Source organism: Vipera berus, assembly GCF_964194415.1.
Source record: "Vipera berus genome assembly, chromosome: Z".
NCBI classification, from domain to species: Eukaryota; Metazoa; Chordata; class Lepidosauria; order Squamata; family Viperidae; genus Vipera; species Vipera berus.
Genome location: NC_138205.1, coordinates 126406346 through 126420358, shown reverse-complemented (window position 1 = coordinate 126420358; position 14013 = coordinate 126406346). Strand labels below are relative to the sequence as shown.

General features: G+C 43.5%; 1 protein-coding gene across 1 annotated transcript in view; it reads left to right on the top strand.

Moving 5' to 3' along the window:
- Positions 1 to 818: 818 nt before the first annotated feature.
- The window catches only part of LOC308678418 (sodium channel protein type 5 subunit alpha-like), a gene marked incomplete at its 3' end in the record, with an annotated part of 408240 nt that continues 395045 nt past the window's right edge, over positions 819 to 14013 (top strand). Inside the window, exon 1 of the mRNA XM_081345599.1 lies at positions 819 to 1022. The remainder of the gene's footprint in view (positions 1023 to 14013) is intronic.

Below are 14013 nucleotides of genomic sequence, written 5' to 3'. Positions count from 1 at the left end.
TGTGGGAATGTAGCGACTTTTGTGAGTTGGGTCCCAAGTCGTTTCACCGCTACTGTAACTTGGAACAGTGGCTAAACACATGGTTGCAGGTCAAGTATTACCTGGAACTGAAAGGCTGCCATCCAGAAGAAGGTCAGGATTGGCTGACCTTCTTTATTCAGCAGGCCACAGAATTGGCGCATCTAAATCACAGTCAGACCGACCGGAACGCGACGTTAAGATCAAATGACGAACAGTCACCCCGGTTCTGTCACCCGGATTTCCGAGCTTAAAAGAAGCCGCGGAAGGGGTGGGGAGGTGTGTGTGTGTGTGTGTGGGGGGGAAGGCTTCTCTTAAACACAGAGGCGACCAAGCACGATGACTCCCCGGTCAAGCTGCCGAGCTGAGGGCAGCCCCAGCCTGCGCCCCCTTCAAAGATCGGGCTCGATCCCGCTGCCCAGCTTTGTTCGAGGATGGGGATCCCCCTTTTTTTTGCTCGCTTGCGCGCGCGCGCGCGGCCCCTCCCCGGCGCTTCCAAAGTTTTTCTAGGCGTGGATTGCTCCTCTTCTCTCCTCCCCGCCAGACAGGCAGGCAGGCAGGCGAGCTGGGGGGCGGGGTAGAGGTGGGGTGGGGTGGGGGGCAGAGAAACAGGCCGGGCGGGCGCCAGCGGCAAGAGGCCGCCAGAGGCCGCTGCCTCCCAGCTGCAGCGCCGGCGGAGCGCTCGGGGCGCCCTGCGAAGGGGCGGCGGGCGGGCAGGGCGCAGAAAGAGCGCGGCGCGGAGGAGGCGGTACGTGAGGAGTTCCCCGCCTCTCTCTTCCCTTTTTGGACCCAGCCGGCGAGCCAGCAGCCAGACAGTCCGACGGCCAGCCGGTTGGTCTCTCGGCATCCCACCAGGAGAGCAACCCGCCGTCCAGCATGCCGAGGGCCAGAAGCGCGGCGGTGAGCGGACTTACTGCTTAGCGCCCTGTGGAACTATTGGCCCGGATTGGCGAAAGTCGCCCACCCCACTGGAAGTCCGCCTGTCTTGGGAGTGGAGAAAAGCGGTAAGCGCGGGGCTTTTTTCTCAGGAGGGGAAACCTTCCTGGAGGGGACAGCGAGTTGTTCTTGGAGAGCGGGGAAGACCCGGGTAGCGGGCTTCGCCGCCGCGTTCCCCGATCGTCTCCCGGCCGGTTTAAAAGTTTGCTCCGGCGACTGGCAAGTTAATGCCTCCTAATCTGGCCGGTTCTCTTCGGGGGAAACGCGCCACTGAATTTTCTGATTTGCCCAGAGGGAAAGGGCTGATTTAAGACCAGCGTTCAAGCGTGGGTAACTGGCGGAAAAAGGGAACACTGTCGATCTTTCTCCGCCAGATCTCCAAACCCGACAAGAAATTTAGGGCTGGCAAGACGGCCAAGTTTGAATCGCTCGCCCGTCGGTGGAGCGGATTCTAAAGACGAAGCTACCTGCCGTGAGAGAAGAGAGGGAAGGCGAGATTTTTAATTTGGTTTTAATCGACGACTTTTGAAAAATAAATAATAAAAATTGAATGATACCTGCCCTGTTCCTCGTAAGCTCAGGGATATTGCCTTCTGTGCAGCTTCCACAAAAGACGTTTAATTCATATATTGCTCCTTTTCTAAAGACTGTTACTCAGAATCTGGAATTCTACCATGAGATCCAGGCTGGTTAAGGTTACCTCTCCTCCAAAATAATGTACCATAAAAACCCAAATCACCATTTTGGGGTGAATGTAGGTGGAGGAGCCTTTCCCTTCCGCATCGTAAGCCTATCGGAGTGCTCGCACCATCGCGATGGAAGCAAACAAGAGTTCCGATTCTTTTTAATTTTCTTGAGCTACTAGGGAACAAACCCCTGACTGACCTTTTGTTAAACCTGAGCAACAGGTTTAGAATCTCCCTCCCCCCCCCCGTCCCCACTTTAATGATTTGAGCAGAAGCGTCTAACGAAAGAAACCTGGGACATTTTGGCCTAAGCTTTTTCATGCTTTCTTTTTAACCCTTCCTCCCCTCCCTATTTATTTATTTATTATTTGTTTATTTATTTTTATTTATTTATTTCCCTCGAGTCGAGTTTTTTTTTTTTTAAAGGCTGAAGGATCCAATCTGATTCCCTGCAAGATGGAATGAGTAACTCCCGAAAGACAGGGCTTCTAGCGGCATAAACACTGCAGGATCCAAAGAGGATTTGTCAACACTAAAAATAAACAGACCCACAAATGTCTTTAACAGGCACATGTCCAGTTTCAACGATATTTCAAGAATGATGCAGGCAGAGTGGGTCGCTGGCACGCCTATTCGTTTATTTTTAAAACCCCGAGCGCTGCCCTTGGTGCTGAAACCCTCTCGCCCGCTTTCGTCTCTTCGGAAGCCAGAGAGCGAGCGAACGAGCCTATGCCTATGCCCGACCCGGTCCTAAATTGGCCTGGATGAAAGTGAAAGTGGGGGTGGGGGTGGGGTGGGGAGGAGGAGGCGGGGAGAGAGAAGGCCAATGTTTCTGAACACGTAAAAACTGATCCGTGTTTTAGGCCTGGATAGAGATGGCGCTGCAAGTCGAGAGCCAGTGTGTTGTAATGGTGAGAAGAACTGGCTTAGAAACCAGGAGAGCGTTAGTTCTAGTCCTTCCTTAGGGGAAAAAAAAGCCAGCTGGGGGGGGACTTTAGACCAATCCCTAGGAGATGGTGAGTTCTAGTCCTTCCTTAATCAGGACAGCCAACTGGGTGACTTTGGGCCAGTCGTTCTCTCTCTCAGCCTAACCCACCTCAAAGGGTTATTTTGCAGGAAACAGGAGAAGGAAAGAGAATCAGGTATGTTCATCCCCTTGGGTCATTTATAAAGGCAGGATATAAAGCATCCATTCAAAAAAAAAAACAACCACACACAGACAACCAAACACACATGTAAACAGCTCAAAGGTCAACCAGGTGTGGAGGAATAAGGCAGTAGAACAAAATTGTGCATGCTCCTGGCTCCATGTTGCAAAACTAAGAAGTAATTTCTTAATCCCCTGGGGAAGTTGAAGCAAAGCAACTCTGGACTGGAAGAGGGGAAAGCTCCGTCTGAAGGTCCTTTGCAAAGCAAATGATGCCCTCCTTCCTGGGGGGGGCACCATAGGTGCCAGGTTTATGTGGCATTTTCCAGGCCACATTCCAAATTCGGTTAAGCCAGGACAGTTTGGAGAAGGAGTCTCAAGAGTTGAAAAGAGCCTCCTAATGTGTAGGTTTTAGAACCTCCATTTTGAGTCAAACCTCCCCAAAGTGTTTCCAAATGTCCACCCAACACACCATTTATTTTGGCTGATCCACTCTGGATCCTGGCTGTCTTTTTTGCACTCCTATTCTGGAAGATGACGCTCATTATTTCTTGTTCTTCCTCCTTTTCTAACCCTGTTTGCATCCCACCCTGTTTATTTAGATGACCAGTTTTTATTACACACTGAAATACTGGCCTGGGTAGGAGTTGAGGTATTTTTAGAGCTGCGGATGAAAAGATTTCAGCATGAAGAGCCCGAATTGGTTCAACTTAGCAGGTCAGAGTTAATGCGAGGAATAATATTGACTCACATGGAACTAAATCTAAGAGATAATTACATGTGCATTTTTATAAGGACCCTATTTTATATCCCTCTCTCATTCCCCCCCTTTTTTTTTTACATTTTGCAAATGCTTAGCAAACAGGATGACTTTTATCTTGAGTAAAACATTTGGGGGTACCCAAGAAAGAATTAAAAATGAGAAGTACTGTCCAAACCATTGATTGTGTTTCTTTGTACATGTTTGCGTGTTTATTATGCTGTTTGGAATCACAAAGCTGGACAGGAAACTAATTAATGACATCCTCAGGATCAATAGCTTTTATCAGATTGACAAAAGCTGTGTCAAGTTGTCACGATACAAACTCCCACTACCTTTGAGTGTCCGATTGTTATCAAAATGCATACACAAAAGGGACAGAGCTGGCACTGTGATCATATGACTCTGCTGCCAGCATGTACCCCTCTTCCCAGGTCAACGTAATGATTAGTCGGCCAGACAGGAACATGAGATTAAATTCCCATGCAGGCTATTAACTTCACTGGGCCCATTATGCACGATTAATGTACTTCACAGGGGGACGCGGTGGCTCAGTGGGTTAGGACGCTGAGCTTGTCGATCAGAAGGTCGGCAGTTTGGCGGGTCGAATCCCGAGTGCTGTGTAACAGAGTGAGCGCCTGTTACTCGTCCCAGCTTCTGCCAACCTAGCAGTTCGAAAGCACGTAAAAAATGCAAGTAGAAAAATAGGGACCACTCCGGTGGGAAGGTAACAGCGTTCCGTGCGCCTTTGGCGTCTAGTCATGCCGGCCACATGACCACGGAGACGTCCTCGGACAAGCGCTGGCTCTTCGGCTTTGAAACGGAGATGAGCACCGGCCCCTAGAGTCGAAAACGACTAGCACGCCTGTGCGGGGGAACCTTTACCTTTACCTTTACTAATGTACTTCACAGGATGTTTGGGATGATAAAATGAGGACAGATGTGGGATACACTCTAGAAAAAGTAACTGTATACATTTATTAAATGTGCATGGAAGATGAGTAGTTATTGGCAACTAATTTTCTCCTTATTTTTCATCCCCGTTTCAGAAGAGTCCAACAGCAGTAAAAAAAAGAACAAAGCATCTAACTTATGGTTTATTTGATTTAGCTGATCCTATCTTTCTTTCAGCTGCTCAAGATAGTATAAACGCAATAACTTTGCCTATTTTTATTTCTTGTTGAGGGGATAAGGAAAATTGCTGTTGGCTCAAGATTGCCCTGAAAACTCCGAGACTGAGGTAGGAACTGTACCCAGATTTCCATAGAATTAGTACTAAGGGCTGCCTGTAGCAAGCAGCCTGCTTCTCCCTGTTTTTGGTACTATCAATCGCTAATGGGGAATATATAACCAGGCAGATTAGTAACAATCCTTCTAGGCTAATAGCTTTTTATGCACTTTGCAAAACTGAGAATATTTAAGTGATGGAGAAATTTAAGTGACCTCATGATTGTTTAATGGTGGCTGGCACTCAGCCCCAACTATGGGTTATCCTTCTGGGTTTGCTTATACATTTTCAATACAGTCTTTATTTCTTTAAGGGCTATGGTAAGTTCCCTACCCCCCACCTCTTTTCCTGTGGTACAAAAAGAAAGAAGCTGTTTCTTCCTAACTTGATTACTGAATGTGTGAATTGACTTCTTGGGGGAAAGAGTGCATTTTAAAGGGTGAAGAAGGACCAATTTTCATGGGTAGGACTGCATTTTGGGGTGCTCCTAAAATAAAAAATGCAAGGTTTTTTTGTTGATATTGAAGATGTTGATTGATTGAACAATAGGTTGATTAAACCTACTGTGAGAAGTACAGTTACTCATATATATGTGTATATCAACCATTGTATTTGCTCATGATTTCCTGAAAGTTACATAACTGGCTAGACTACCTAGAATCTGCACATCCCGTATATTTGAGGATGCCAACTGGATGCAGGAATTCAAGTGTGGTCTTTTTATACCTTACTTGGAATACTGAATCCAGTTCTAGACACCACCCAAAAAAAAAGCAAAAACACAATCTTGAGACTCTAGAAAGAGTGCAGAGAAGAGCAACAAAGATGATTAAGGGGCTGGAGTCTAAAACATAATGAATGGTTGCTGGAATTGGGTATTTCTAGTTTAACGAAGAGTAGGAACAGGGGTGATGGCAGTAATCCAATATTTGAGAGGCTGTCACAGAGAAGAGGGGAGCAACCTATTCTCCAAAGCCCTGAGAGCAGGATAAGAAATAACAGATGGAAACTTACCAAGGAGAGAATCAACTTAGAATTAAGGAGAGCTTTCTGACAGTGCGAACAATTAATCAGTGGAACAGCTTCCCTCCAGAAGTTGTGGGTGCTCCAACACTGGAGGTTTTCCAGAAGAGATTGGACAGCCATTTGTCCCAAATGGTAAAGGGGGTTGAGCAGGGTTTGAACTGGGACACCTCCAAGGTCCCTGTCATTTTGTTATTCTGTTAATTTCACCCAGGGTCACAAATGGTGAGTTGATCCCTGGAGCACCACAGACTTTAATCTAGGGTTCTTTAACAAAATGGTTTAGACATCCCTTCATTCTGAACACTAGCTTCAGGATGAAGGCAATACTGAAGAAGCAGCCCAGAATCTGCTGCTGAGATCAGATCAACAGCATTGCGCTGAAGAGATCAGCCTTGGTTGGGATCCTTCCAATAGAGCAGAAGTCAGCAAAGATGACAATGGCTGTGGATTATGGGAATTGCCTTCCCTGCAGATTCTCCCGGTCTGGAGAATGCCAGTAAACCGAATAATATGAGTTCCTGAAGTTCAGGAACTAAGCTGGAGTGCTCCTATATTTTGTTCTCCTGTGAATTTATTCATATATTTAAATAGGAGAGTTTAACCCCTTGCCTGGTTTCCTGACGCAAATTACTTCCCATGCAGATTATTGTTCTTTATGACAATTTGCACAAGAAAATGGTTTCATAGCTTTAATCATTCTGCTTGTCTGACAACTTCATGTTGCTTAAGTTCAGTTTTGGATGTAAAAGTGAATGGATCCTGTCTCCTGATCTGTGGACATGCTAAGCGTAATGTTTGCATTACCCAGAAATCAGTTTTCAGCTGCAAGTTATGTATGTTTTTATAATTTAACATAATGTAATGTACATTGAGGAAGCCTCTGAATATTTCATGTCTTCATTATTCTTGTTAGCATTTTTAATTTTCTCACATCTACATAGTCTAGCTCTCTCCTGGTATGGCTTTGTGGTTTTAAAACAAACTTTGACAGCAGGACATGAACAAAAATTTTGATATGTGTATACGTTTAATGTGTTTGTGTGTTAGAAATCCACTTAGGTACTGAATAAAGTATAAGAGATTCTGGTATGAACAATAATTGTGCAGAAAAGGGAATGAGGGCAACATTTATTGTAACATTTGCTAAAACTTTTGATTTTTTTGGCATCTTTTGCTTCATGCATGAACATATTTTTGTCTGCAATAAATCACATTTTAGATAACTAATACTCCCTCAAATAGTATTGATTTTTTTGGGGGGGGGGAGGGGAATATATGTATATTTTAACAAACTATATGGAATTAAAAAAATGAAGGGATATATATTGATTTATTTCGAAGCAAAGAGTGAAAAAAAGAGTAAAGTCCTCCAGGATTGATTTAGGAAGGAATTCAGGGGTGGAAAAGAATATGTTTTGGTATTCCATCAGAAAGTTTTTTTGTCTTATTTTGGTGCCTTGCTAGACTTTGCTTTTTGAGCAGCTGCATTTCAAAGCCAAATGGGAGAGACTGAAGTTTTATCAACCAGAGAGAACTGGGTTCAAATCTGGATTCAGACTCAATCAGAACTTGCTGGGTGCAACTAAACTCAAGATTAGCATCATGCAGTTTCCCTGGCAGAGCCATGGTGAAAGCTGGGTTAGCAGAGAGCGCTTGCAAGCCTCCTTTCAGGAAGGAGAGGCTTCATTCAGAGAACAGCTGGTCTGGGTTAAAAATGAGGATGGCTATGTGGCTCTAAGGGATGCGGTGGCTCAGTGGGTTAGGACGCTGAGCTTGTTGATCAGAAGGTCGGCAGTTTGGTGGGTTGAATCCCGAGTGCTGCGTAGCAGAGTGAGTGCCTGTTACCCGTCCCAGCTTCTGCCAACCTAGCAGTTCGAAAGCACGTAAAAATGCAAGTAGAAAAATAGGGACCACTACGCTGGGAAGGTAACAGCATTCCGTGCGCCTTTGGTGTCTAGTCATGCCGGCCACATGACCACGGAGACGTCCTCGGACAAGCGCTGGCTCTTCAGCTTTGAAATGGAGGTGAGCACTGGCCCCTAGAGTCGGAAACGACTAGCATGCATGTGCGGGGGAACCTTTACCTTTACCTTTTATGTGGCTCTATGTAGTGTGAGCATCTATGCAGAAAAGCCAAGGTGGCAACCACAGCGGCATGATCAAATTCCTGCCCCTTTTTATACTGTGTGTGTTGTGTGACAGGAGAAAAGGTCCTTCAGGAAAAATGTTGTGAAAAGTAAATGGCAGGTTATAATTCTGAATATCTGTACTTCCTTATAATATAGTTTCATATGACAGGGCCACACCTGAGCCCAAAATTTCCGTTGCTAAGCAAGGCAGTTGTTGTGTTCCGTTTCATGACCTTTTTTGCCACAGTTGTTCAGTGAATCTGGCTTTCCCCATTGACTTTGCTTGTCATAAACTGGCTGGGAAGGTGATTGCATGACTCCGAGTCACTGCAGGTGTCATAAATACATGCCAGTCACCGAGCACGTGCCGAATTTTGATCATGTGACCATAGGGATGCTGCAACAGTTGTAAGTTTGAAAACCGATCTTAAGTCACTTTTTTCAGTGCTGTTATAACTTCAAATGTTCACGAAAGGAATGGTTCTGCTGTTTTCAACGACTACATGGCTTTGTTTTTAAGTGAATTGTTGCAGCAAGAACTTGTGACCATTGAGCCAGGCCCATCAGATCTAGGCTGGTAGATACCCAACTGTCTTCTTCTGGGTCCAATTCAAGGTGCTGCTTATCACCCTTAAAGCCCTACATGGCTTTGGGCCAGATTATTTCAAGGATCTCCTCTCCTCCATTACATCCACCCAACCCACCAGGATGGGAAAGCCGGGCTTGTTACCGGTCCTGGCGACTAGAGATATAGATCTGATGGGACCACAAAAAGGGGTCTTTTCAGTGGTGGTCCCTTCGTTATGAAATATCATTCCCTTTGAGCTACAGTTGGACCCCAACCGGTTGCTTTTCCAAAAGGCCCTAAAACTGTGTTTTTTTTCAGCAGTCCTAGGGACCACAAATGGAGTTTTTTTTTTTTAAATCCCATTTATATCCCACCCTTCTCCGAAGACTCAGGGCGACTTACAATTTTAAGCACAAACCAATGTGCCTGGCAATAGCCTTCATTCTATGTATATGCCTGCTTATTAGGGCTTTCGCCCCCCCCCAAGCGGCATTATTACAAAGTCAGCTTATTGCCCCCAACAATCTGGGTCCTCATTTTACTTACCTGGGAAGGATGGAAGGCTGAGTCAACCTTGAGCCTGGTGGGATGCGAACCTGCACTAATTGCAGGCAGCTGGTGTTACTTAAGGAGGCATTAGCCTACTGCTCCACCAAGGCTTGATCAAGTGCTTGATTTGTTTATGTGGTTGCTGCACTGGGGCCTGGGTTGAGGTTTTTATGGTGGGTTTTTAAACTTTGTAAGCTGCCCAGAGTTTGTGAGTTGGGCAACTGTATAATTTTTTAAAATAAATAAGTAAAATAAATAAAGTGGCCACTAGAGGGCAAGAAAAAAATATGAGTTTCCTGTATCTCCATGCTGCTCTCTAGTGGCTAACTGAGTATCTACTGCCTAGATTTGGTAGACTTGAACTGAACTTTTCTGGGGTTTGATAATAAAGCATTGTAATTCCATATTTTGCACTCTTGTTTGCAATAGCTTACGGGGAAGAAAATGCTACTTAAATACCATCAAATTCAGAAGGACACATCCCATATTATCTGGTTAGGTAGGCTAGACTGAGAGGTAATGACTCAGCCAAAACCATGTTAGCTTCATATCGCTGTCAGGCTTTGATCCTGGCCACTTAGTGGGTGACTGAAGGAATATATGAAGACAGTTGCAGATTTGTCTAGTCTAATAAAGAGAAGGATAGGGAGACATGAAAGCAGTCTTCCAATATCTAAATGATTGCTACAAAGAAGAGGGGTTGACCTATTCTCCAAAACATCCGAAGGCAGGACAAGAAGTAATGGATGAAAACCTATCAAAAAGAGAAGCAACACAGAACAAAGGAAATGAAAACAATTAATAATAGAGTTACCTCCAGAAGCTACAGATGCTCCATCACTAGAGGTTTTCAAGAAGAAACTGGACAGCCATTAGTTTAGAATGGTATGAATTCTCTTGCTTGAGCAGGGCATTGGACTAGAAGATCTCCAAGGCTCCTTCAACCTTGTTATTCTGTATAGAGTTCATTTCCCAGAATTCTTTAACCAGCATGTCCACTGGTAAGAATTCTGGGACTTGAAGTAAAAACATCTGGAGCACTCCAAAGTTGAGATAGGCTCTTCAAAACCATCATGAACCAAGATTAAACATTTCAGCAGTTGGGTTTCACACAACTAACCAACCCACATTATTTAATTTAATTTAATTTAATAATATTTCTATACCGCCCTTCTCCCTGAGGACTCAGGGCGGTGTACAGGGCAAGAATAAAACACAGAAATTTACAAAAACTAAAAGATAATTAAATGCATGCCCGATTAAAATACAATTGGTACATAGTAAAAAGCCCCAATAAAAATAATAAAAAACCCCACCAATCCCCCCTCAGGCCAGGCCGGCTTGCTCGAACAAGTATGTTTTCAGATCGCGGCGAAAGGAGCGCAGATCGGGCGCCGTCTGGAGCTCAACCGGTAACTGGTTCCATAGCTCCGGGGCGCCCACAGAGAAGGATCTCCCCCTGGGGGCCACCAGTCGGCATTCTCTGACCGGTGGCACCCTGAGGAGACCCTCTCTGTGGGAATGCACAGGGCGGAGGGAAGTCGATGCCGGCAGCAGGTGTTCCCTGATATATGATATACATGAAACCACTCTAGGTATAAAAGTACTCCAGATCAGAACTGGATTACTTTTTCCCTTCTTGTCCATGTGCCTTGCACAATCTATCACCAATTGATAGATCCCAAACTGAATATAGTTTTCTACTCTGTTCTTTCATTCCCTGAAGAAATTTTCTGTAGAAAACCAGCTGGAGTTACTGACAGGTGATAGACATTAATTTTCATGATGGACCCTGGAGCCTGCAGGGCATTATGGGTGTGGAGAAGGGGGTGCTAGAATAGAGAACAACCAGAAATATTTCCATGGAAATGTCACTTTGAAATAGCGAAAGTCCCGATTTTGCCCCAACTCTGCCACTGGCCATATATGTACAGTATATGATATGTTTTAAAACCGAACTTATTCAGAGGCCATTGTCTTTCCCTTTACTTATCTTGTTGAGTGACAATTTTTAAACATAACAGAAATCAGGTATTGTTGAATTTCCTGCTGTTACAAATGAATCTTGTTTTGATTCCGTCAAAGGAACTAATGTTCAGAAGAAGGGAAAAAAATTGCGCTGAGGATAAGAATATAGTTCCTCATCCAAAGATGGTCCAGAATCAGTGGCTTTTAAGAATTTTCTGTTGAGTTTTAATTGAAAAAAATTCCCATGGAATTGGAATTAGAAGAATAAAATCAGGAATTTCAGAATAACAGAATAATAGAGTTCAGAGGGACCTTGGAGGTCATCTAGTCCAACCCCGTGCTCAGGCAGGAAACCCTATACCATTTCGGACAAATGGCTGTCCAGTCTCTTCTTAAAAACCTCCAGTGTTGGAACATTCACCACCTCTGGAGGCAGGTTGTTCCACTGGTTAATTGTTCTAACTGTCAGGAAGTTTCTCCTTAGTTCTAGGTTGCTTCTCTCCTTGACTAGTTTCCATCCGTTGCCTCTTGTCCTGCCTCTAGGTGCTTTGGAGAATAAGTTGACCCCTCTCTTCTTTGTATTCATGAGGGAAATAAAATAGTTGGCACTTGTGATTGTATTTAAAAGTATTTATTTAGTTATCATTTAATTAATTATTTGATGTGCTGAATGCAGAATAGTTGTAAAAAGAGGGTGGGATTCTAAACACGTACTTGTTGGCTCCATCTTGATATATATATATATATATATATATATATATATATATATATATATATATATATATATATATATATATATATATATATATATATATATATATATTACTTCTTCTGTGTATGGTCCTGATCAACAGGATGGACAAAAGGGTGATCCATATGCACCCACAAAGATACAAACCACCTTTCTTAGGATTAAGGGGAAAAGAATAATATAGTTACTATAGAGTTTTGTGTTGTAGAGTAATGGTTGACTTTTGCAGAAAACAGGGAGCAAGGAAGGAAGGGAGTGAAGAGGCTGGAACGTATCTAGTAGCGTATTGGCTGAACTCATGTATCACTTAACGGTAGTTTAACCTTGGTTTATTGACTCAACCACAATCAATCAAATTCAGTTGTCATGCAGGGAGGATAGTCTAGGGTTACAAAGGAACTAAACAGAAACCAAACCACAGAAGGCATTTTATGTTCACTAGGCCTATATCCCTTAACATAAAAATAAAACTTTGCCCGAGAATATAAGGACTGTTAAAATTGAGCAGCCAGATCTGGATTGAAAAAATCTTGATGACCACTAGATGGCAGCTAAAGAATATCTTGTATCTCTCAGCTGCCCTCTAGCGAGCTCTGGATTTTGGGCAGTTATTATTATTATTATTATTATTATTGTTGTTGTTGTTGTTGTTGTTGTTGTTATTATTATTATTATTATTATTATTATTATTTATTATTGTTGTTGTTGTTGCTGTTGCTGTTGCTGTTGTTATTTTATTTTATATTTTATTATTTTATATTTTATTATTTTAATTTTACTTTATTTTATTATTTTATTTTACTTTGCTTTAATTTTTTTTTTAAAAATTGTTGGCCATTTCCCTGTTCAGGGCGACTCAAGCAGCTTACTATCTCATAATTTTAAGATTATCTCACATCCCACAGACCCCCCAAGAAGAATTTTCTAGACTTTCCACAAGTAGGAGGTGGACTTGTTCACATCTTTGGGGGTACATATCTGGGCTTCTATTGTAGGCATTCTCGCAAAATGGCTGAGGTGATGGACATGGTTTGTGATGAAACCCATATTGTCCAGAAGTATGGTGACCATGGTCCTGAGCACCGTTTTAACCCTTTGGGGTGAATAGTAACCTTCTTGGCATTTGAACTGCCTGTGTTGGCGACGGCGGTGGGGGTGGGGGCTGTGGAATCACTTCTGAATGCTGGGGGTTGCCTATTATCACAATTTTTTACTCCCTAAAAACAAAACAAAACAAAATAAAGAATTAAGAGATTGGACACCCACTTATCTGGAATGGTATAATGCAGTGGTTCTCCACCTGTGGTCCATGGACCCCTTGGGTGTGTGCAATGTTGTCACAGGGGGTCTGCGAAGGCTTGAAGAAGTGTTATGAATTAAATCTTAAGTCTTGGGGGAGTCTGTGGCCACAAAAGGTGTTTAAAAGGGGTCTGTGGTGAAAAAAAGGTTGAGGACCACTGAAGTCCAGAAGTCATAAAAGGGCCAATTTTGAAGAGCCCTGTTCTAGGGTCCCTCCCAACTCTGTTATTCTGCATCCCATATCTTGGATACTTCTGGGGCCTTTCTTATTAACTTTCACCTTTAGTGACATTGAGAAACCATTATATAAATCGAGCTAGCAAACTTACTAAACATGAAAGACGTTCGGGGGATTTTCTTTTGCAGCTTGACTTTAGCAAATGCCAATTCTTTTTCTTTTTAACCTTCTCCAAACAAAGCACTCCATGGCCGTTGCTCAAGAGTCTTTATACGGTCAGCTGCTTACAGAAAATTATGGCCTGCCCCACACCTGTGACACCCGTCAGAAAGCGCTTGGCTCCCCGTGGACACTTTGTATTGGAACTAATTTTTGAAGCGTGGGGGCATCCCAGCCATGGCTTATCAAAGATGCTGGAATTTCTCAATAGAAATTCCGTATTTATTTTTTTTGCAGTTGCTTTCCAGAAACTGTTGCTCGGCTGTCATGTTTCCTGGAGGGGTGATTATTTTCTGTTCTAGGTGTTTGCATCATAGACTAAATCACTTATTTTCCCCCCTAAGTTTCCTTTTAATACAGTATGTTTAAATGTTGTTCTCTCCCATTTTGCCCTGCCTTATCTCTGCCACCACATTAGCCAAGAAAGTGTAAGAAAATACAGGTAGTCCTCAACTTACGACCACAATCGGGCCCCAGATTTCTGCTGCTAAGCGAGGCAGTGGTTAAGTGAGCTTTGCCCCATTTTATGACTTTTCTTGCCCCAGTTGTTA